General features: G+C 52.2%; 1 protein-coding gene across 2 annotated transcripts in view; it reads left to right on the top strand.

Annotated features, from left to right (window-relative positions):
• Positions 1 to 5,510: 5,510 nt before the first annotated feature.
• SHANK2 (SH3 and multiple ankyrin repeat domains 2) overlaps positions 5,511 to 21,502 on the top strand; it is a 691,655-nt gene continuing 675,663 nt past the window's right edge. The window contains exon 1 of one of the 2 annotated variants that reach the window (XM_055356048.2): positions 5,511 to 5,863. The gene's annotated coding sequence lies outside the window, so the exon portion shown is untranslated. The remainder of the gene's footprint in view (positions 5,864 to 21,502) is intronic. The other variant, XM_055356047.2, reaches the window with a different exon arrangement.

The following is a 21,502-nucleotide window of genomic DNA, read 5'->3' as shown; positions in this document are numbered from 1 at the left end:
TTCCTAATAGGTTTGCTAATATTGAAATATTCCAGCATTACTTGGACAAACCTTGCTTAGTCACAGTGTGCTGTTTTTGTAAAGCCTTGATGTATTCTGCCTGTTGATCATTTTAAAAGTTTTGCTTATGGCTGGGTGCAGTGGTTCACACCTGTAATCCCAGCACTTTGGGAGGCTGAGGCGGGCGGATCACGAGGTCAGGAGATCGAGACCATCCAGGCTAACGTGGTGAAACCCCATCTCTACTAAAAATACAAAAAAATTAGCCGGGCGTGGTGGCGGGCACCTGTAGTCCCAGCTACTCCGGAGGTTGAGGCAGGAGAATGGCGTGAACCCAGGAGGCAGAGTTTGCAGTGAGCCAAGATTGTGCCACTGCACTCCAGCATGGGCGACAGAGCAAGACTCCATCTCAAAAACAAAAAACAAACAAACAAAAAAACAGTTTTGCTTATTTCCTTGCTTGGCCAAAAAACCCCAAGGGTCTTTGAGTTGGTTATAATGGGATCTTCTGATTGCCCTGCCCTCCCCTCCCCTCCCCTCCCCTCCCCTTCCCTCCCCTTCCTGTCCTTTCCCTTCCCTTCCCTCCTTCTCTCTCTCTCTCTCTTCCTTTCTTTTTGAGACAATCTACCCTCTGTTGCCGAGGCTGGAGTGCAGTGGCATGATCTCAACTCACTGCAACCTCCACCTCCCCAGGTTCAAGCGATTCTCATGCTTCAGCCTCCCGAGCAGCTGGGATTACAGGCATGCACCACCATGCCCGGGTGATTTTTGTATTTTTAGTACAGACAGCATTTCACTGTGTTGGCCAGGCTGGTCTAGAACTCCTGACCTCAAGTGATCCACCCGCCTTGGCCTCCCAAAGTGCTGGGATTACAGGCATGAGCCACCGTGCCTGGCCAATATGTTTCATTTCCCAATAATAGCATCAAGTTGCTGATATTGATTTGGATGAGCTGAACCCTCTCCCGCCTTAAGGTTCCTTCACAGGAGCCTCAACTCACATGGTCTGCTGGTGACTTCACGCATCCTGACCCATGACACAAGACAGGTTTTTTTCCTGTTTGTTTTGTTTTGTTTTGTTTATCTGTTTGTTTTGAGATAGAGTCTTCCTGTGTCACTCAGGCTGGAGTGCAGTGACGCGATCTCGGCTCACTGCAACCTCTGCCCCCCAGGTTCAAGGGATTCTCGTGCCTCAGCCTCCAGAGTAGCTGGGATTACAGGCACCCGCCACCATGCCTGGCCAATTTTTTGTATTTTTAGTAGAGATGGGGTTTCACCATGTTGGCCAGGCTGGTCTCAAACTCCTGACCACAGGTGATCCACTCGCCTTGGCCTCCCAAAGTGCTAGGATTACAGGCCTGAGCCACCGTGCCTGGCCCACAAGACAGTTTTTAATATAGCAGTGCCCCCTATCCATAGTTTTACTCTCTGTGGTCTCAGTTACCCCAGGTCAACCAAGGCATGGAAATATTAAATGGAAAATCTCATCAATAAACAATTAATAAGTTTTAAACTGTGTGCTGTTCTGAGCAGTGTGATGAAATCTCAGGGCATCCGGCCCCATCCCTCCCTGGATGTGAACCATCCCTTTGTCCAGTGTCTCCATGCAGCCTACACTACCTGCCCGGCCGGATCATGAGATAGAAAAATAGTAATATACCGGGGTCAGTACTATCTGCAGTTTCGGGCATCCACTGGGGGGTCTTCGAAGTATCCCCTAAAATAAGGGTTGGGGGGCACTGTATTATTTTGGGTTTCCCCTCAATGCTTTCCCTGAAACAAGGACTTGGATGCAGGCTCCTCCATTTGAGAGTTGACTCCAGGGAGCAGGAGTGAGGGAGCAGCGGAAGGGAGATGCAGAAGGAGGCCATCTCCAAATAAAGGTATTTTGTCCTGGACCCTGCTGTAAGCAACAGAGGCTCCAAAGGCCCTTCCTAGAAGCCAGAGAATGTGCCCCAGCAGGACTGTTCACCTGCTGGATGGAGGCAGAGCAGCTCCCTCTCCCAGCCTCCCAGCTCTGCTTCCACAAGGACTGGAAGTGGCCCCTCGGGGAATGAACTCCTCCATTCTACAGGATGCCCTGCACCCCCAAGGGAGGCCTGGGAGAAGGTGGACGACCCCCTTGTTCCGGACGTGGGCCTCAAGGGAAGAGCCCATGGCCTGGCTGGGAAGCCTGGCAGACCCTGTCCTGCAGCTTTCCCTCCTGCCTGCTGCTCCCCACATCCTCCCGCTCCAGTGCAGCAGGAAAAGCTTCAGACCATCCCCTCTCATCAGCTCAGATTCCAGGAGAAACAAACTCTCCCTCCAATCTCCCAGGTGGCAGCCAAGATGCTTACGTTCAAAGTCCCAGGAGGCTTTTCTCAGCAAATCCATCCACATAAGCTCATGGAAAATTAATGGAGAGGAATAAAAATCCACAGTAAGCTAGAGGCGAGACGTGAGAGGCACTTCTGCACAGGAGTGAGAGGACGTGTAAAATCTGGGAATCCTTACAGCATCAGGTTTATGTGATTGAATTAGAAGTTGTCACAAAATTATGGAGAAATGAGTGAATTTTCCAGTATTTGACATGGGCGGGAACAGGACGGAAGTGGACCTCTTGCTGTAGTGGAAAACAAGTAGGAAAAAAATGGCAAAAGCATGGGAGAATCTGGCAGGGACGAGGGGATGTGGCAGACTTGCTGGCCAGAGCACCTACCTTTACTTGGGCATACCTGCCTTTAACTGGCTTCACCTGTGTGTGCTTGCCTTTACCTGGCTTCACCTGTGCACACCTGCCTGTGTGGCTCTGACCTCACGCCCTTGAGTGAGTCTCCTCCCCTCCTTGGACCTCAGCTTCCCACCTGTTAAATAACAGGGTTGCCTTGGGTTAGGCCACTCCCACTCGGGCCGTCTAAGTAAGAATCATTCTCTGAAGATGTGCTGGCCTCCAACCATTAATACATTAAGCCCCAAACCCAGGAGCTTCTCTGGGAGAAAGGGACTGCTGCTGAAGGCAGTGAGCATCTGGGTTAATCTAAGCCACAAAATATTTCTAATGTTTTCCCCAGGACCAAAAATGTGGCTATATCTCACATCCCTGATGGTACGGTGTCCCAGTTTCCAGTTCTCTATAAAACAGTTACTCTTCCCAGAAAGTCCTAGTGTGCTCAGGACCACACAGCGTGTACTCCACAGATGTGGCTGATGGTTTCATGGTTCAGGTTGGACAAGAAAAAAGACAAGATGACCAGATGGAAAACCTTATTCCTTTCTGCAAAACCTGGTGAATCCTGGAAGGCAGCTTCCAGAAACAAAACCGGAGGGTTCTGAAACCAGGAAGCCAGGAGGGTCATGTCTTCTTTTCCTAAACTGAACCTAAAACAAGGCACTTGGTGGTGTGTGTGGCTATGGGCCCCCCAGAAATTAGAATGCCAAAAGAGGTCCTACTTCAAATGAGCGGCAGAGGGTAGGTGTTCCCCTCAACCTGAGATGCCCGCTCAGAGCGTTAAGATGTGAATAAAGGCACTGTGGCAGCGTTACCTGACCCTGAACCTTTTCATAAGAGCCTTTTTTTTTTTGGCTGTCAATACTTTTAGATGACACGTAATTGTACGTATTTATGGGTCCAGTGTGAGATGTTGATACATGTATGCAATGTGTAATGATCAAATTAGGGAAATTAGTGTATCCATCACCTGTAACCTTGATTTTCTTTGTTTTCGGACCATAAGAGATTTTTACAGACTTGAAGGATGTTGCTTCATCGGAGCACAAGGCTGAACTGGATATCTCTAAACAGACACAAAGAAACTGGGGCGTAAGCAGGATGCTGTCCTTAAAATGCCGAATGTCGGGGCTCTCACACAGCGCTCTTGTTGGCTAACAGATCAGAAGGACTGGAGGGGGATGGCCCAAGGGGTGTCCACTTGGGTGGAAGGCTGGCAGAGGCCTGCGTCCCTAGGGAAGTATTTCTTGGAGATAGCATAATGGCATCAGTCTTAAACCTTGCATGGAGATAGCTGAAAAGTGTTCACAATTGAACTGTGACCAGCTGCCTGGTCTATCTGCAGCGGTGGTTCTAGAAACCTAGGAAGGGGTGTTCCAGGGGTGGGAATCTGGTGAGAGGAGGGAAATATCCTGAGGATAGGTCTTTGAGCTGGGTTTGCAGGGTAAATACACCACTTTATTCAGATGACTTGCCTTCTTTGGTGGGGAGGGTACGGATGGACTGTTATGGAAAGGTAGAGCCCCCCCATCTCCACTCCCTGCAACCCAGGTCTCGCATCTGCCACCCGCCAACGCAAAGAACATCCGATTGTCCTGCTCACACCTCTCCCAGGCACCCCAGCTTCCATGCCAAACAAAGGATGCCTGCAGGATCCTGTCAGGGCGTCCTTCTTCCTGTTTTGGGGATTATTATTTTTTGATTGTATGACTCCTTTATTCATTCAACAAATATTTTATCAAGTGTATGCTTAAGGAAGCAGCGACGAGAAAGACGTTTGCATAAGGCAGCCGCCCTCAAGGAGTTACAATATTTATTCCATGTGTGTCCTGAAATATTCAGGCCCCAAACACAACTTTTTTTTTTTTAACCTAAGTGCTTTTAAAGACTTCTTTGAAATGTGGGACAATTATGCAAGCAGAAAAAAAAAAGTATCTAGAGCAAATATTTAACTTTGCCTTTGGTATGTTGAAGTCACCAGCCCATGCAAACCTCTCAGGCATGTCCTGTAAGATAGACTGACTTACACACACACACACACACACTCTATGTAGGGGGCACAGTTAGGGGTTTGCATAATGCCGGGCTCCAGGGTTCTGGAGACAGTTCTACTCCACAGCTTGGACTCTGATCCCCACCCACCCCTTCCAGAATACTGGAAAACCCAGAACACAGAGACCTCAAGAGCTTACTCAGAAACACGCAGCTCGTACTGGGGGAGACTCCCAGTGAATGATTAAGGCTTTGAGAAAATCTATCAGCCGATGGCTCACACTGCGGCCACAGCTCCAAGCTCAGGACCCGCCCCTTTGGGCTTCCGCAAACCTAGCAATCCGGAGTCCTGGATAATAACAGGATTCCTGGAGTCTCCGGAGGGTGCCTTTGGCCTCTGGGATTCACCCGAGCCGTTGGCTTTTGCTCCCCCCACCCCACCCCCTGGCTTTTCTTGGCTTGGAGGGCAGCTGGCGGAGATACTGTTGTGCACCCCTGGGCGGAAGGCGCCCCAGAACTGGTGGCCTGGGCAGCAGACGCCGGCGTATCACCCGGGTACAAAGTTTTCATTTGCTCTGCAAACGTTTTGATGTGCAGGCGGCCTCTATTTCCGAATCCTATTATTATAAATACTCTGTGGCGGAGCCAGCTGCGTTCGGGATAACCGTGCAGACCGAACCGGACTTTACAAAAATCAGGGACTTTGTCGTCCGCCGGCTTTGGCCAGGGAGGGGGAGGTCCGTGAGCCACGCAGCCCGGGGCGGGGCAGAGGCGGCCAGGGCGCCCCGCGGTCTCCCGGGGTTGCCACAACAGACCCCACGCGCGCGCCCGAGCCGCAGCCGCGGGCGGGAGCGGAGTCGGGGCGGGGGACTGAGGTCCGCGGCGTGGGCGGGGGTGGGGGTCCAGGGCGGGTCGCCCGCGGGTCCTGGGCCGCACGCGTCCTTTCGGCGGCGAGAGGGCCCCTCCCCCACCCTCGCCGGAGCCAGCTCCCGCGCCGGGCGGGGCCGGGTCCTTCCCCACCCCCTGCACCTGAGCCGCGGCGGCGGCTCCCGCGCTCCGGCGGGGTTGGGCGCGGCGCCGCTCGGGTTCCCGCGGCCGATCCAGGTGTGCGCGGACGCTGGCGCTCCCGGGGGGCTCGGACCCGCCCCCGACTCGCCGAGCCAGGTGAGGCGGCGGCCGGGGACGCAGGGCGCGGGCCGGGGAGGACGGGAGGTGGCCCTTGGGCACCCGATCCTGCTCACTGACGGCATTTTGGGGGCATCTCGATTCCGGGAGCACCAACTACCGGCTAAGCGCAGTCCTGGACCCAGAGAGGCTGGAGAGGTGGGCGCTGGGGGGAGGGAGCCGCGTGTCCAGGTGGGGGTCGATTTTCCGTAGAGAGCCCTTCCCCCTGCATGCCTTTCTTCCCGGGCAGGGGCCGGTGTCGAAAGCTTTGGAAGCGGCGTGGGGGCAGAGCGCAGGAAGGAGCCCCCGCTTTATCTCCTGCGCTCACGGACCACGTTGTCTCTGGCGCGTCCTGCCCCTTCCTCTGGAACAGCGCGTGTGGCGCGACCTCCGCCGCTCCCCCGGGGTTTCCTTGCCCCGGGTCGCCGCCCGCCAGCCCTAGGACCCGGGCCAGCGAGCTCAGCGGAGGAGCCGGCGCGGGGCCGCCAGGTGGCGCGCGGGGGCGGAGACCCGAACCGTGGCCGCCAGGTCCCCCGAGACCCCGCTGCGGTCACCCTGGCCCTGCACGCAGAGCTCCCATCCAGGCGCGCGCGGCGGCAGCAGCAGCTGTCGCGGAGAGGCCGGGGCCGGCGCGCCTGGTGCGGGCCCGGGGGTGGCGGGTCCGGCGCCCAGGTCCCGGGGGTCGCGCTGAGCCACTGCCGGGTGCCCGATCCCGGCCCGCCGTGCTCACCAGCTGGGATAGGGAGACCCGGCGGGCGCAGCCCGGCCGCCACCGTCCGTGAATTATGCAGGAAGCTGGCACCGGCGCGCTCGAGTTGATCAAGTTTCCCTGGCAACTTTCGCCCGGGCATCCCTCCTCCCCGGCGGCCGGGCAGCTCCGCCCGCCCAGCCCGCGGCCCAGGCGCCTCCACCGGGTGGCCCCGGCCCCGGGCGCCAGGCGCGGGGACCGCTCCCGGAGACGCCGACAGCGCACTCGTCACTTGGGCTGGAGCCGCCGGACTGAGCCAGCAGGTGCGACCACCGCAGCGGGCCTCGCCGCGCGGGTTCGGGGGGATGCGGGGGCTGGGGTGGACCTCGCCGCCAGGGTTCTGGGGCTTGGCGTGGGGCTGCAGCGCGGCGCCCTCCAGGCGGGTCTGCGTGCGGACACCCTGCTCGAGGTGGGTGGGCGCGTGGGCGAGGCTTGCCTTTCCGTGGGGCTGGAGCACCCAGAGGGAGAAAGGGTGGTGCAGGTGACCGTGGGTTTTCGCAGCCGATCTTTTAAAGGGGCTCGGGGCGCCTGGAACTGAGAAGGCGCTCGGGCCAGGCAGGTGAGGGGTGGGTGGTGGGGGGGTCAGGCGAAAGTACGTAGGGCTCTCGGGAGCTGGCAGCTGGCAGCTGCTGGCAGGGGCCTGGGCGTCCTCAGAGGCCATCCGAAAATAAAGTGGTTTTCGGGTGGAAATTCGAGGTTGTAAATTGGATAGCTGAGTGACCTCTTTTTCGTTTGAAACTCAGGTTCGAGCGTTAATGAGGCCAATCAGCTAATTAAGCTTCCAGATCCAGAGAGGTAATTTCGGAAGTCCCCCGGTGGGGGAGGGCGATTTGATCTCTACCTGGGATGTGGGCCTCGGTTTTGCAGACCCAGCCACAGGGAAGTTCTGCGCCCCTGGAAAAGGACCTGGCAGATTCAGCCTTAACCCCGGTGCCCTGCGGTCCGCATCACATAATTAGTGACGCCCTTCTATGCACTAGGAACCGAGCCTGGTGCCCCAGAGGGTTCAGCAGGTCCAGAACAGCCCCGGGCCGATTGCTTTTGGAGTTTTCCAACTACTTGTGGGTTGGAAACAAGATTGAGGGTCCTAATAGGGTTGAGCCTGTGGGGGTGGAGTGAGGAGAGCGAGCTTGGCCCCCGTCTGGGTTCAGTGTTAATTCTGAGGGAAAGCCGTCGTGTCTGCTCTAAGAGGGGGATTGGTAGGTGGGAGCTGTGGGTTTCTATGCCGGATGTCACTGTCCTCTGAAGGGGCTTGAGGGAGACTCTTGTCCTGATAGGAATCTGGGTGTCCCAGTAGTGCCTGAATGATTCAGCTCCTGGGAAGCACTGTCTATATAAGGCCTCTGATTCCATTATTACACCCAGTAATTCCTTGTTTTCCTGGAAGAATTGGGTGGAAAGCTTGGTGCTTCTTTGGGTCCCTTTGGAAGGAGGTTGGAATTCAAGTATCAAAGGTAACTCTTTACGAGTAGGTGATTTCACCTATAAAGATGATCCCAGAGGGCTCGGTTGACAGCACTTGGCTGCTTTTAACAAATTAGATTCCCCCCCACCCCCGGGGAGGGGGGCGGTCTGTTGGGGGGATCTTTCTGCGTACTGTCTCCAAGTACAGTCTGCTATAGAAAACCGTATTCCTATTTGGGTGAGTTTCAAGATTTTCATTCATTTCTTCATTCAGGTGCTTAGGGTTGTGTGCAGGGCCATGCTGGCTTCTAGGGGTCTTGGTCTAGGCCTGGGCTTGGGGAGCCAGGTGATATCAGATGTGAGTGCTGCCCAGAGGAAGGTAAAGGGATTCTGAGACCGCATTGCATTTTATATTTCATTAGTGACGAGGAAAAGGATGGGAGAGAAAAACGGGCCGGGAATTAACCAGTATACAGAAACACACTCCTAAAAATGGCTCTTTATAGGAAGGCAGTGCTTAGCATACTTGCCTTACTTCCAAATACGTAACAGAGTTGCAGACGAGAGAGTTCTGGCGTCCCCGTCAGTCCTGATGAGGACTTTTCTAAAGTGGGGCTCAGCTTGGGAGTTGCTGCAGGGCCTGGGGTTGTGCCTCCTACTCTGAAAGAGTTCTGGGCCTGGACACCTGAGGTCTTACCTGCCTGCAATTCCAGCCTCCTGCTTTGTAAACTCAAGCCGGAGCTTTCACCTGGGGCTGTTGTACCTGGAGTCTGAGGGCCCCTCCTTAGGGCAGCAGGGAGGGTGTGGCTGAGAAAAGCCAGTGGAAATGGACGCGCACAGCCTCTTCAGGAGCCTCCACTTGTCCTGTAATTGGGACTGTGAGCCCCAGGGAGGGACCCTTGAGAATCTTCTTGCCTCCACATGACCTCCAGCAAAGTTCTTGACCCTCTCCGTTTCTATAGACTGGGGAATTTGTGGAAGAAAGGGAAGGAGAGGGGAGAAGGGAGGATCGCTCCAGACAAAGGCGGGTCTTTTCCATCTCTGGAGTCCCCCACCCCTTGCCATTCACCTGGGCACCGGGAGAATGAATCACTTGTTGAGAGGCTGTAAGCATATTGAGTGCAGGGCTTGGAGCCTGCAGCCCCCCAGGGCTAAGTGACCTTTGTGACTTGGCCACTGCACCTAACCTCCCACCCAAAATGAGAGGCCTGTCATTCTCTCATGGTCAGAGGATATCTAGGGTGTATTTGTTTCTCTGCGTGAATAATCATCTGAGGGCCTGCTGCCACATCCTAAGCCTGGTCTGGCCACAAGGGCTGCCTCCGGGAGCTTCTAGGATAATGGGGAGGAAGAGGCATGACTGGACAGTCCAGTTAGTCCGTGTTGTGACAGGGCTTGTGATGGAGGTGACCATCGAGTGCTGTAGGGCATAGAAAGGGTCCCCAACCCAGCGTGGGGTGGGGTGGGGGTATACAAACCCTTGGAAGAGGTCCAGGTTGTTTGATTGCATCCTCCTGGGACTGAACATGGGCCTTTGGCAGAATGACCCAGTCCTTGTTCCCAGGGTGGGGACAGAGCCACCCGCTAGTCACAATAATAACGTCAGCAGCTGCAGCGCGGGTAGTGAGACTCTCACCGAGCATTTTCCTTTTGGTTGGCATTAGTGCCACACTCTTGCTATTTATTCCCTCAGTAAATCTCAGAAGTCCAATGAGCCAGCTCCGATTCATTACGATTCCCATTTCACAGATCAGAAGCTTGAAGCTCAGAGGAGTGAAGCCGCTTGCCTTAGCCCACACAGCTAGTGGGTAGGGGAGCCCTTGACCGCACACCGCCCGGTGGTTAAATGCACGCTGCCCAGCTGGAGAAAGCCACCAGGCAGCGGTTAGAAAATTAGTCTTCTCGTTCCCGTGCTGTGAAATCACGCTGCGGTCAGCAGGTGAAAACCAGTTTCTCATCATACTTCGTGATGTGCCCCACGTTTTCCATTGTTGAAGGCAGATTCAAGGACTGGTTTGATGCCGCTGATGGACGGCTGTCTCCTTGGCCATGGCGCCAGTACTGATGCTGGGCTTTGGGGTACAGTCGCCTCTGATGCTAAGCCTTCCCTACATTCGAGGGTTTCCGTTCTTTGCAGGGCGGGGGATGATGGGCCCATGCCCACTACCCAGAGCCTGTCCTGGGTTTAGGGACCATAGCCTGGGTCTCTCTGGATGCACCTACCCTGGGGATGGGCCTTCAGGGAGGGACTGGCTGAAACGCAGCTCGCTCCCTGGGAGATTAAGTTCTTAAAAGCCTGTGGGGCTGCCAGGAGTTTGCTGGCAGCAGCAGGGACATGCTGGGCTCCCCGATTGGCTGCCAGATGTCATTGCTGAACCCGGCACTGCACCAGAGCACGACTGGGGACAGTGTTTGAAAATTGTCCTTGCTGGGTATGGTAGCTACTCTGGGGTTAGCTCAGTGAGGGGCGTGTGAATGGAATTAGGCCACAAACTCCCAGTCTGAGGCTGCAGATTCCAAATGGTGGAATGCAGAAGGGCTCCTGGCTCCCCGTCCCAGAAATTCTGCTGCAGCAGAAAGGCAGCACGGGAGCCCCCCAGAGGGAGAGGAAGATCAGCTGGAGCAGCCCTGAGTTGCTGGACTTAGAAAGGCCTCACCAGAGACCCCCCAGGAGGCATGCATTAGAGGTCATAAGCACTGCAGCCCTGCCATGGCACTGCTGGGCTGGGGCCTGCCTCTTCCATTTTTTTTTTTTTTTGTCTGTCCCTGAAAGTGTTGTTTTTTTAAAAAACAGCTTGTTCTCTCATACATTTTCTGCAACAATTTTTTATGAAAAATTCAAATATCCAGCAAAGCTGAAAGAATTGCCAGTAAACTCCTTTCAGATTGTGCCATTCATCATTTACCAAGCTTCTCACACATTTTAAAGTCAACGTCTAAAATTTTTCTTTATAGGCTTAAATATTTGTAAAGGCTACGGTACCTCTGTGAGGTAAATATCGATATTTTAAAAGGAACTGTTGCCTGACTCTTTACCCACTGTGATATAAACCCATCGTGACTCAGCCACTTTTTCTTGACGGATACGTAAGTGAGCTTTAGGACATTTTCATCGTTCTTTTCTTGAATTTATACAGCCACTTCCCCAAAGAATTTTATCCTAATGTAATAGACTTTTATGCTCATGGGTCTTTTATTAATCAACCTAGCATACTTCTCTGCACGAAAAATATACATAAATTGACTTTCATAAAATTTCCCGTGACCTGGAGTTGCTAAGTATTTAAAAAAATTACTTCTGAATTGAAAAAGCTGTACAGTCATTGCTGGGGCGCAGTTGGTCAAAAACTATAAATATATTACAGATTTTTAGAAATGGAAAAGGGGAGCTGTTACTGGAGCTGCATCTCTGAGTGAGAAGGCAGTGGGTGTTTTTGGTGTTTTAATTGAAGCCCTAGTTGCATTAGCCCTTTTGTTTTGGTATCAGGAGGGCTCTTCACCTGGAGCTGCACCACCCCCTCACCAGCTTCCGGGGGATAGCTATGCCTTTCTTATGTAAAAGAGACTCAGGGATGTTAGGGAGGGGAGGTGGGCAGGGGATCCAAAGCCTTCCTCCACTGAGCAATTTCAGGAAAGACTTGGCTACCCTTTAGACTGAGCTGGGTCTACGTGGAAAGGGTCCTTGCACCTCAGTTTGAAGCCCCCTGCAAGGGAGATCTTAGTTCACAAGATTACACCTGTACTCAAGGTCCTGCAGGTGATTCTTACCTGGGGACAGTGATGATACTTACGTGAAGGCAGTGACATGTGATGCCAGGTGTGTGCTCTGGATACTGCCAGGCTTTGCTGCCTCCCTGCAGACTTGGGGGTGTCCTGCCCCACGTCTTCCTCACTCCGGCTCATCAGTCCCCTCCTCTTCTCAAGGAGACTCCAGAGTCAGCACCTAGAGTCCTCGGTAGGGATGGGGAATGGCCAAGAGTCTGGACAGCTGGCAGTCTGCTCCCTGGTCCACTGGGGTGGGTCCTGGGAGGCTTAGGGCCCAAGGAATGGGGTGCAGGGCATCCTGGGTTTCCAGACCTGGAGCTGACACAGACTTCCGGGCTCCTGGGAGGTGGGAAATGAGCCTCCAAGCCTGTCTTTCCTGAAAATCCTGCCCTGGATTCCTTCCCTGGGGAGAATGCAGGCTTCCTGGGGAGTGGAGGGGGACGCTTCTATGGCCTCATTTGTACCCCTGAGAGCATAGGGCTCAGCCATTCCTGTCCATGTTTTTCCTGCCACCCCGCACAAATGTCCCTGGGCTTTGAAGAATCTGCTCCACTCCCCTCTTCCCCGTACAGGGGCCTGCAAACTAGAGGCATTTGCCCCTGGGCCAGCCGGGCTCCTGTCTGACCCCTCCTCACGAGGTGGACAGGTCCCCCAGGAAAGGGACCACGCCTTGCTCCTGTCTGCATTTCAAGGTCCTACAGTGGCCCCAAGCATGGACCAGGGGATGTTGGCAGGGGAAGATACTGACCCGATGGCGTCGCTACTGCCCCTCATCCTGGTTCTGGACTTTCCCTCCCTCGAGGGTCATTCAGCTCCAGTGGCTGAACTTGCCGAAGGTCGCGTGGCCCAGCTGGGATCCACATCTGGCGGCTGCCCACTCCACCGTGCAGAAGAAGGCACTGGTCGCTTCCCCGGCCTCCAGATCACCTCCTGGGTGGCACACCAGTTTATTTTTCTGTTCACTTTCAGGTAAAGCAGATGAGGTAGCACAGTGGTTGTCAGACTTCTAGCTTAAGGAATCTTTTTTGCTTTCTTAGCATTTTGAAGGACCCAGAAGCTTTTTATGTATGAGCACGAATCTATTGTTATTTACGCTATTAGAATTTACAAATATCTAATTATTAATGCATTTAAAAATAGCAGTAATAAACTCATGACATGTTGGTATAAATGTGTTTTTATGGATAACAACTATTTTCAGAATAAGAAAAACACTTGGTGAGGCCGGTCGAGGTGGCTCAGGCTTGTAATCCCAGCACTTTGGGAGGCTGAGGCAGGAGGATTGCCTGAGGCCAGGAATTTGAGACCAGCCTAGGCAATATAATGAGACCCCATCTCTACAAAAAATAAAAAATTAGCCAGGTGTAGTGGCACACACCTGTGGTCCCAGCTACTCAGGAGGCTGAGGTGGGAGGATTACCTGAGCCTGAGAGGTCGATGTTGCAGTGAGCCGTGATCACACCACTGTACTCTAGCCTGGGTGACAGAGCGAGGAAAAAAAATAGTGCAGTGGCTCACACCTGTAACCCCAGCACTTTGGGAGGCCGAGACGGGTGGATCACTTGAGGTCAGGAGTTCGAGACCAGCCTGGCCAAAATGGTGAAACCCCCGTCTCCACTAAAAATACAAAAATTAGCCAGGCACAGTGGGGCACAGTTGTAGTCCCAGCTACTCAGAAGGCTAAGGCACAAGAGATCACTTGAACCCAGCAGGCGGAGGTTGCAGTGAGCCAAGATTGCCCCACTGCACTCTAGCCTGGGCAACAGAGTGACAGTCCATCTCAACAACAAAAAGAAAAAACACTTGGTGAGAAGAGTGGCATTGTTTAACATTTTTGTGGTCTTTTTGCTGTGAGGTTTAATGGAAGACAGCTGGGTTCCCGCCATATCTGCTCCTGCAGTCAGCTTGTTGCAATATCACACGTTTTGTAGCTTCTGTTGTGCACTTGGGAGAGGATGAGCTTGAAAAAGCAGCTCACATCTCAGTGTTATGATGAGAATGGTTTGACTTCATAGATCTCCCGAATAGGCTGGTTCCCGGGGCTGCACGCTGAGAGCCTCTGGGAGGAGCGTGTGATCTGCCTTGTCAGTGCATGGGTCCCGTTTGAAAGCTGTCTGTGCCATGTGGTCCAAGGGGTGCTTTGAATGATGCATGTACCTTTTCTTGTCGTTCAGGATATGTCTGTGGAGTTTAGTCAGGGGCTTCAGACAGCCACCAGCTGGTTCCGACCCCAGGGGCAGGCCCTCTGATTGTGGGGTCTAGGATGGTGGGAGCATGCAGAGGCACCTTCCAGGCTGTGGGGTCAAGGAGGCTGGCAGAGCCTAAGGCAGTTTAGGAGACTCAGAGAGAGCATCCTGGCCAATTTATAGAGTGAGGCAGGCTTGCAAGTGTAGACAGGAGAGTGGAGAGGACTTTGTAGGTGTCTGGCTGCCCGAGGAAGCCTATAGTTTTCTTGTGAAGTCTGGTTTTGGTGTCAGAGTAATACTGGCCTCATAAGATGACTTGGGAAGCATTGTCTTCCATTTTTTTCTGAAAAGTTTATGCAAAATTGGCCTTCATTCTTCTTTGAATGTTTGGTAGAATTCACCAATAAAGCCATCTGGGCCTAGGCTTTTCTTTGTGAAAACTTTTAAAATTATTGATTGGATCTCTGCTTGTCATAGGTCTTTTTAGATTTTCTGTTTCTTCTTGAGTCAAGTTTGTTAGTTTGTGTCCCACCAGAAATGTGTCCACTTCATATGAGTTTCTCTAATGTGGTTGCTATGTAGTTGTTTTTAGCACCGTCTCATTATTATTATCATTATTTTTTTGAGACAGAGTCTTGCTCTGTTGCCTAGGCTGGAGTGCAGTGGCGTGATCTCAGCTCACTGCAAGCTCCGCCTCCCAGGTTTACACCATTCTCTTGACTCAGCCTCCCGAGTAGTTGGCACTACAGGTGCCCACCACCAGGCCCAACTAATTTTTTTGTGTTTTTAGTAGAGACGGGGTTTCACCGTGCTAGCCAGGATGGTCTTGATCTCCTGACCTCGTGATCCGCCCGCCTCAGCCTCCCAAAGTTCTGGGATTACAGGCATCAGCCACCACGCCTGGCCTGATTCCTTTTAATTCTGTAAGTTGGTAATAATGTCCCTTCTTTCATTCCTGAGTTTGGTAATTTGAGTCTTCCCTTCTTTTCTTGATCATTTCAGCTCAGGTTTGTCAATTTCGTTGATCTTTTCAAATAACCAACTTGTAGTTTCATTGATTTTCTTTATTGCTTTTCTAGCTTAGATTTCATTAACTTCAGCCCTAACCTTTATTATTTCCTTCCTTCTGCTTGCTCAGTATCAGTTTCCCATTCTTTTTCTGACTCTCACAAGGTGGAAGGTTTTGGTTACTGATTTGAGATTTTTCTTCTTTTTAACATAGACATTTACAGATCTGAATTTCCTTTAAGTCCTGCTTTAGTTGTAGTCCATAAGTTTTGATATGTTTTGTCTTCTTTTTCACTCATTTCAAAGTGTTTTCCAATTTCCCTGTGGTTTATTCTCTGACCCATTGGCTATTTAGATGTCTGTTTAATTTCCACATATTTGTGCATTTGTAAAATAAATTTCGAATTTCATTCTATTGTGGTTGGAGAACATTATTTGTATAATTTCAGTCCTGCTGATGTTTAATGAGGCTGTTTTATAGCCGGGCATGAGGCCTCTCCTGGAGAATGTTCCACGTGCCCTTGAGAAGAATGCGTATTCTGCCGTCTTTTGTGGCATGTGCTGCAGGTGTCTGCTAGGCTGCTCTAGACTCTGGGATACAACAGTGAACCAGACAGACAAATATTTCTGCCCTTGTAGGGTCGACATCGTCGCCAGGGGAGCAAACAATAATTAAGGGAGATCATAAAGTAGCAGTGATGTAGTGCGGGAGGAAAGGAGAGCTTGCTGGTGGGGGCTGGGATCCAGGGGGGCTGCTGTTTTAGCAGGATGGTCGGGGTGAGCTGCATTGAGGTAGCGGTCCTTGAGCAAACACTTAAAGGAGGTGAAGGAAGCGGTGTGTGATACAGGAAGAGTTCAGTGGAAATTGAGAGCACTTTTTTTCCCAATGCACATTTTATAAATTGTGCAAAATACCTATAACATAAAAAGTTACCCTTTTCACCATTTTTAGGTGTGTAGTTCTGAGGCATTAAGGACGCTCATCGTGCTGTGCAGCCATCGTCACCATGTATCTGTAGAACTCTTCAGCTTGCAGAACTGAAACTACGTCCCCACTAAACACTAGCAAACCAGCCCCCTTCTCCCAGCCCCTGGCGACCACCAGTCTGTTTTCTGTCTCTTTGACTTCTGTAGGGACCTCATCCAAGTGGAATCATACAGTGTTTGTCTTTTTGAGTCTGGCTTAATTCACTCAGCATAATGTTCTCAAGCCTTATCCGTGTTGTAGCGTGTGTCAGAACTTCCTTCCTTTTTGTGGCTGAGTAATATTCCATTGTGTGGATGGGCCACATTTTGTTTATACATTCATCCATCCTTGAGGACCTGGGTGGCTTCACCCTCTGGCTGTTGTGAATAATGCTACTGGGAACATGGTTATGCAAATATCTTGAGTCCTTGCTTTTAGAAAACACCTTCAAAAGCAGCGTCCAGCCCCAGGCCCGTCTGGTCTTGAGATACTAAAGCTGAGATCTTTTACCCACTCGCTCCAGCCTAGACTGCTTTCTCATAGAAGGAGGCCCCACCTTTCTTCATGGGTCTCAGGAGAAAGTAGGGGTGACCCTGAGTGTGGGAGAAATTGTGGGACATGACTCCTTCCCATGTCTGGTGTCTTCCAGTGAGGCAAGGTGCTGCTCCCTGGGAACTTGGTGGGGGTGTCTCATCTTTGTGGGTTCAGCCCCAGCCTAGGGCTGGATCCCAAGAAAAACAGGGACCAGAGACAGTAGCAGGGGGGAGAGTGTCTCCTGCAAAATGTAGCTGATTAACTGATTAGATGCTTTCCGGTTGCCTCATGATCTTAAACGCAGGCTGATTGTGCAGTGGGTCATTTGCTGATCTCATGTGCAGTTGCTGGCGAAGGTACGTGTTTGTTTGTCCCATGGGGCCTTGGGTCGCCTGTGTGGGGCAGGAGAAGCGGGGCTTCCAGGCACTTCCCGCTCGCTGGAAGCTTTGCCTTGATGTTTCCTTAATAGTCACTTAAAAAAATCCACCCTGAGTTGATCATGTAGCTCAGTTTATACATTCTATGGAATGGTTAACCGCATTTTATTCTTTCTCTTCCTGTTGACATTTGGGTTGTTTTCAGGATCTTGTTCTTTCAGACTGTGCTGCAGGGAACATTCTTCTATGCAGGGCCGGCGGGGCTTCCCCGGGTACCTCCTTAGAGGAGAAGTTGCCTAGCCCGGGGCTTTCACCGTGCACAGAGCTAGCTTTCACCAATGTTCTCAAATTGCTTTCCCAGGGGTTGTACCAAGTTACAATCCCACCCACATGGTGTGAGAACTCCCTGGGCCCCTCCTCCTCAGCAAGACTTGGTATTTCCTGATATTTACCAGTCTAATGCGTGGGAAATGGTGTCTCCTTTTAACTTGCATTTTCTCTGATTCATAGAAAGCTGCTCCCAGTTCCGGTTCATTGACCACTCAGCTTTCCATTTTCTGAATGGACCTCCGTGGCTCAAGCAATCCTCTCACCTCAGCCTCCCAAGGAGTTGGGACCACAGACACACAGACTACAGGTGCACACCACCACACCTGGCTAATTGTTTTTTTAGAGGGGTCTCCCTGTGTTGCCCAGGCTGGCCTCAAACTCCTGAGCTCAAGCGATCCTCCCACCTCAGCCTCCCAAAGTGTTGGTATTTACAGGCATGAGCCACCATGCCCAGCCCATTTTATTTTTTTGATGTGTCTCCTAGGAAATTTAAAATTACATTTGTGACTCCAATTATATTGCTATGGGGCAGCCTGGATTTGTAACCTTCATTCTCTAGGGGCTGGGGTCTGCCCCTTCTTGCTTGGCCCCCTGGCCTGCAGTGTCCCCGCCTCCACAGCCACCTTCTCACCCTTGGACGGAGCCCCCTTCCTGCTGATGTGCTTCCTTTGAGTTAGCAGCAAAGACTGTTTGGAGGAACAGGAGAGGGGCTAGGGAGAGAAGATGGACTAGGACAGCTTGTCACGGCTTGTCACTCAGAGAGACCCGAGTGTGGGCAGGACCCCAGAGCTCATTGAGAATTAATCAGGGTTCTGCACTGCTGGCTCTGGAAAGTCCAGGTCCAAACCTCTTGGAGAACAGTGGACCTTGGGAGAAGATACACCATGTCTGGGTCCCGCAGCAGGTTTTCAGCAGGTTTTATGCTGGATCCGAGAATCCCTATCCTGACAAGCCTCCAAGTACCCTGTGGCAGGCTCTTTGTAGACCAAGCCTGGTTAAATAGCTTCTGGAGTTCATTCTCCTGAAGAACCAGGTTCTTACCAGAAGCAGTCTAGAATTAGTATCATATTACTATTGAACATTCATGGAGACCCTTGGATACTCAGACGGCTTTCTGGCCATCGCCTGGTGTTTGCCCAGCTCCCGGGGATGTGCGGTTGCCTAGACACCTGGCAGACGCCCTGCGAGACATAGCCTGTGCTTGGTGGGCTTAGTGGCCTGGGGTGGGGTGGGTGATTTTCTGAACGAAAGGAAATGCCTCTGAGGTCACAGACCATCCGGCCAGCTGCAGGACACTCCACATGTAGAGGCAAAAATGACTTCTTGGCCAGGTACGGTGGCTCATGACTGTAGTCCCAGCACCCTGGGAGGCCGATGTGGGTAGGTGGCTTGCTTAAGAGCAGTTTGAGACCAGCCTGGGCAATACAGCAAAACCCTGTCTCTAGAAAACAAGACAAAACAAAAAACAAGTATTAGCTGGGCATGGTGGTGTGTGCCTGTAGTCCCAGCTTCTTGGGAGACTGATGTGGAAGGATCACCTGAGCCTGGAAAGGTCGAGGCTGCTGTGAGCTGAGATGGTGCCAATGCACTCCAGCCTGGGCAGCATAGTGAGGCCCTGTCTCAAAAAAAAAAAAAAAAAAAAAAATTTTACCATTAACAGTGCAGTAATAACATAGAGTGACCTGTATCTTTGTAGGTAGCTTAGTCAGTCATCATCATTATCATTATTAACGTATTATCTGCAGACATTTTCGGAGGACATTTCAGTACCTGCTGTGAGCCAGGAGCTTTGTGCATATGGTCTCATGGAATCACCAGTTGCTCTCTGGGAGTATTTTAATGCCCATTTCACAGAAGGGGAAACTGAGCTCCAGAGAGGTGCATTGGCTGGGGCTTTGAACCCATGTAGCATGTTGCGTGTTATAACCAGTAGAACAGAAAGGGATAGGAGCATTTAATCTCCTTCACTCCAGTGAGTCCTCCCTCTTGGCCTGCCTGGCGGCCCCTCCCGGTCATCTGTTGACAGCCAGTCCTTCCTCAAGCCCCCTGAGCATTTGTGAACAAAATGCTTGTGAAACCGTGAGTTGGATCTTCCCATGAATGAAGTCTGTCCCTGTGACTGTGTGTCTGGACAGCTCCTCTTCTGGGGAGAGTCCTCTGCGGCAGATGCAGTCAGCATAGGGACAGAGAGGACACAGAGGGCCCCAGCTCTTCAACGCTTCTGCTGATTGACTTGAGCAAGCTCTGGCCACAGACAGTGCATTTGCCCAGCAGAGTTGAGTGTCACTGTTTCAGCACCCTGTTCTCTAGGCTGTGGTGATAGGTGATCTGCCTGGAGAATTTGGGCCACAGAGGGAGCATAGCACTGGCCAGGAGGGGCCTCTGGCCTCTCCGCTCTTACCTCGACATCTTTGGGCTTTGGGGATTGTTGGGTTCATTTTCCTTGCTGTAGTAAGTGGTACGTTGCAGTGCAGAGCAGCTCTGCTGTGTTGCTGTGTGACCTTGGACAGGCCAGTTGGCCTCTCTGGGCCTTGGTTTTCTTATCCTTGAAATGGGGGTACTAACATATCTCAGGTAGCTGTGAGCATTAAATAAGGTAATTTATGTAAAGCTGAGACTATGGTAAGCATCCACGTACCGCCAACTGTTCTTACTGTCATTAGTGGTGACGTTTGCATTATCTGTGTTGGATTGTTGGGTCTATAAAGTGCCTGTCTTGTCAGGGCTGCCCACTGGCCTGTTGAGACCTCAGGTTTGCACACAGATCCTGTTACAGGCAGAGCAGGGAATGCTGGGGTCTCCACCTGTTCTCTGCAGAGCCTCCCACGTGGGCGTCATGAGTGCGTAGGGTTCAGGGATTCAGGATGATGGGGTGCCCAGCAGCAGCCTCCCAGCTCTTGCAAGGGACATCGGCAACATTGGGGGCCCCCTGAGTCCCACCCTCAGTCCGTGTGTGCATGTGTGCAGGGCCTGGGGACAGAGGTGAGTCTGTGTGTCACAAGGAGAGCCCCTTGGGAGGGGACCCCCTTATCCCGTGGGAACTCCAGGTGGCTGGGCTGCTCTACCACCCCCCAGCCTGGGTAGTGGTGTGTGTTCATCCTTGTCGGCCTTCGTGGCCCTCAGTGGCTTTTCCTGACATGGATGAACCTTTGTTCATCAGAAATCTCATCCTGCCGTCTTTTACCAAAGAGAGAGAGGAGGTGGGGAGCCTGGGAAGGGGAGATGGGGTAGGCTCTACAGCTAGTGATTCAGTTAGGGGCCCTCCTATAAAGCCCGCGTTGTGGTGGGCTTGGGGCCTTTGGTGTTAGACAAACAGGATTAACTCCTGCTTTGCCAGAGCCTCCCCGTAAGTGCCACGATGTGATCTGGGCAAGTGACTGGATCCTTCGCTGCAGCCCTCGGCTTCGTGATCTTTAGGTTGGAGATAACGACAGCTATCTAATAAGCCGCTGTTAGGTTGAGGGTCGTGTTAGTTAACCTTTGCTGCATAACAGACCACCCCAGACAAAGGGTAAAACACCTGTTCATTTCAGGGCTGGATAGTAAATATGTCGTGCTTGCGTGCTGTGCAGTGTCTCTCCAAAACAGCGGTCAAAGGCAATACATGAGGGAATGGGCATGGCTGTGTTCCAATAAAAACTTTATTTATAAAAACAGGCTGGGGCTAGAATTGGCCCCTGGGCGGTCACTTGCCGACCCTGATTTATTTAGCTCATGGTTCTGCAAGTTGCCCACTACAGCCAGGCTCAGTCCCTGGACTCAGTCCTCATTGCCCACTGGCTACTTGGTGGTTCTGGGCTCCCAAGGGCAGCAAGAAGGGGGAGCTTCAGGATGCCGTGGTCTGCAGTATCTGCTTGCATCACATTTGCTGCAGTCGCCTCGGGTTTATTGACGTGGCCAGAGCGAACGGTGACCATTTCCAGGGTCACTGTGGGAGAAGACTTCCCAAGATGCTAGATCCAGGAGGTATGACTGATTGGAGCCATTACTGTGACAGCCTCCCAGGCCCGCAGCGCAGTCCCACCTGTGCCAAGTCCCTCTCGGCCGCTGCCTGCAGTGTTGCCCTCTGGGCACAGAAAGACCTCATAGGACTATGGAGGTGCCACATTGGGTTTTGTTTGTTTGTTTGTTTTGAGATGGAGTCTCACTGTGTCACCCAAGCTAAAGTAAGTTTGTTTTGAAACAAGAGTCTCACTCTATCACCCAGGCTGGAGTAAAAATGTTGTGCTCATGTGCTGTACAGTGTCTCTCCAAAAAAGCAGTCAAAGGCAATACATGAGGGAATGGACACAGCTGTATTCCAGTAAAACTTTACTTATA

The sequence above is a fragment of the Gorilla gorilla genome, chromosome 9 (assembly GCF_029281585.2).
Source record: "Gorilla gorilla gorilla isolate KB3781 chromosome 9, NHGRI_mGorGor1-v2.1_pri, whole genome shotgun sequence".
NCBI lineage: Eukaryota > Metazoa > Chordata > Mammalia > Primates > Hominidae > Gorilla > Gorilla gorilla.
Note: the sequence above shows the minus strand (reverse complement) of the source record. Positions and strands in the feature narration are given on the sequence as shown.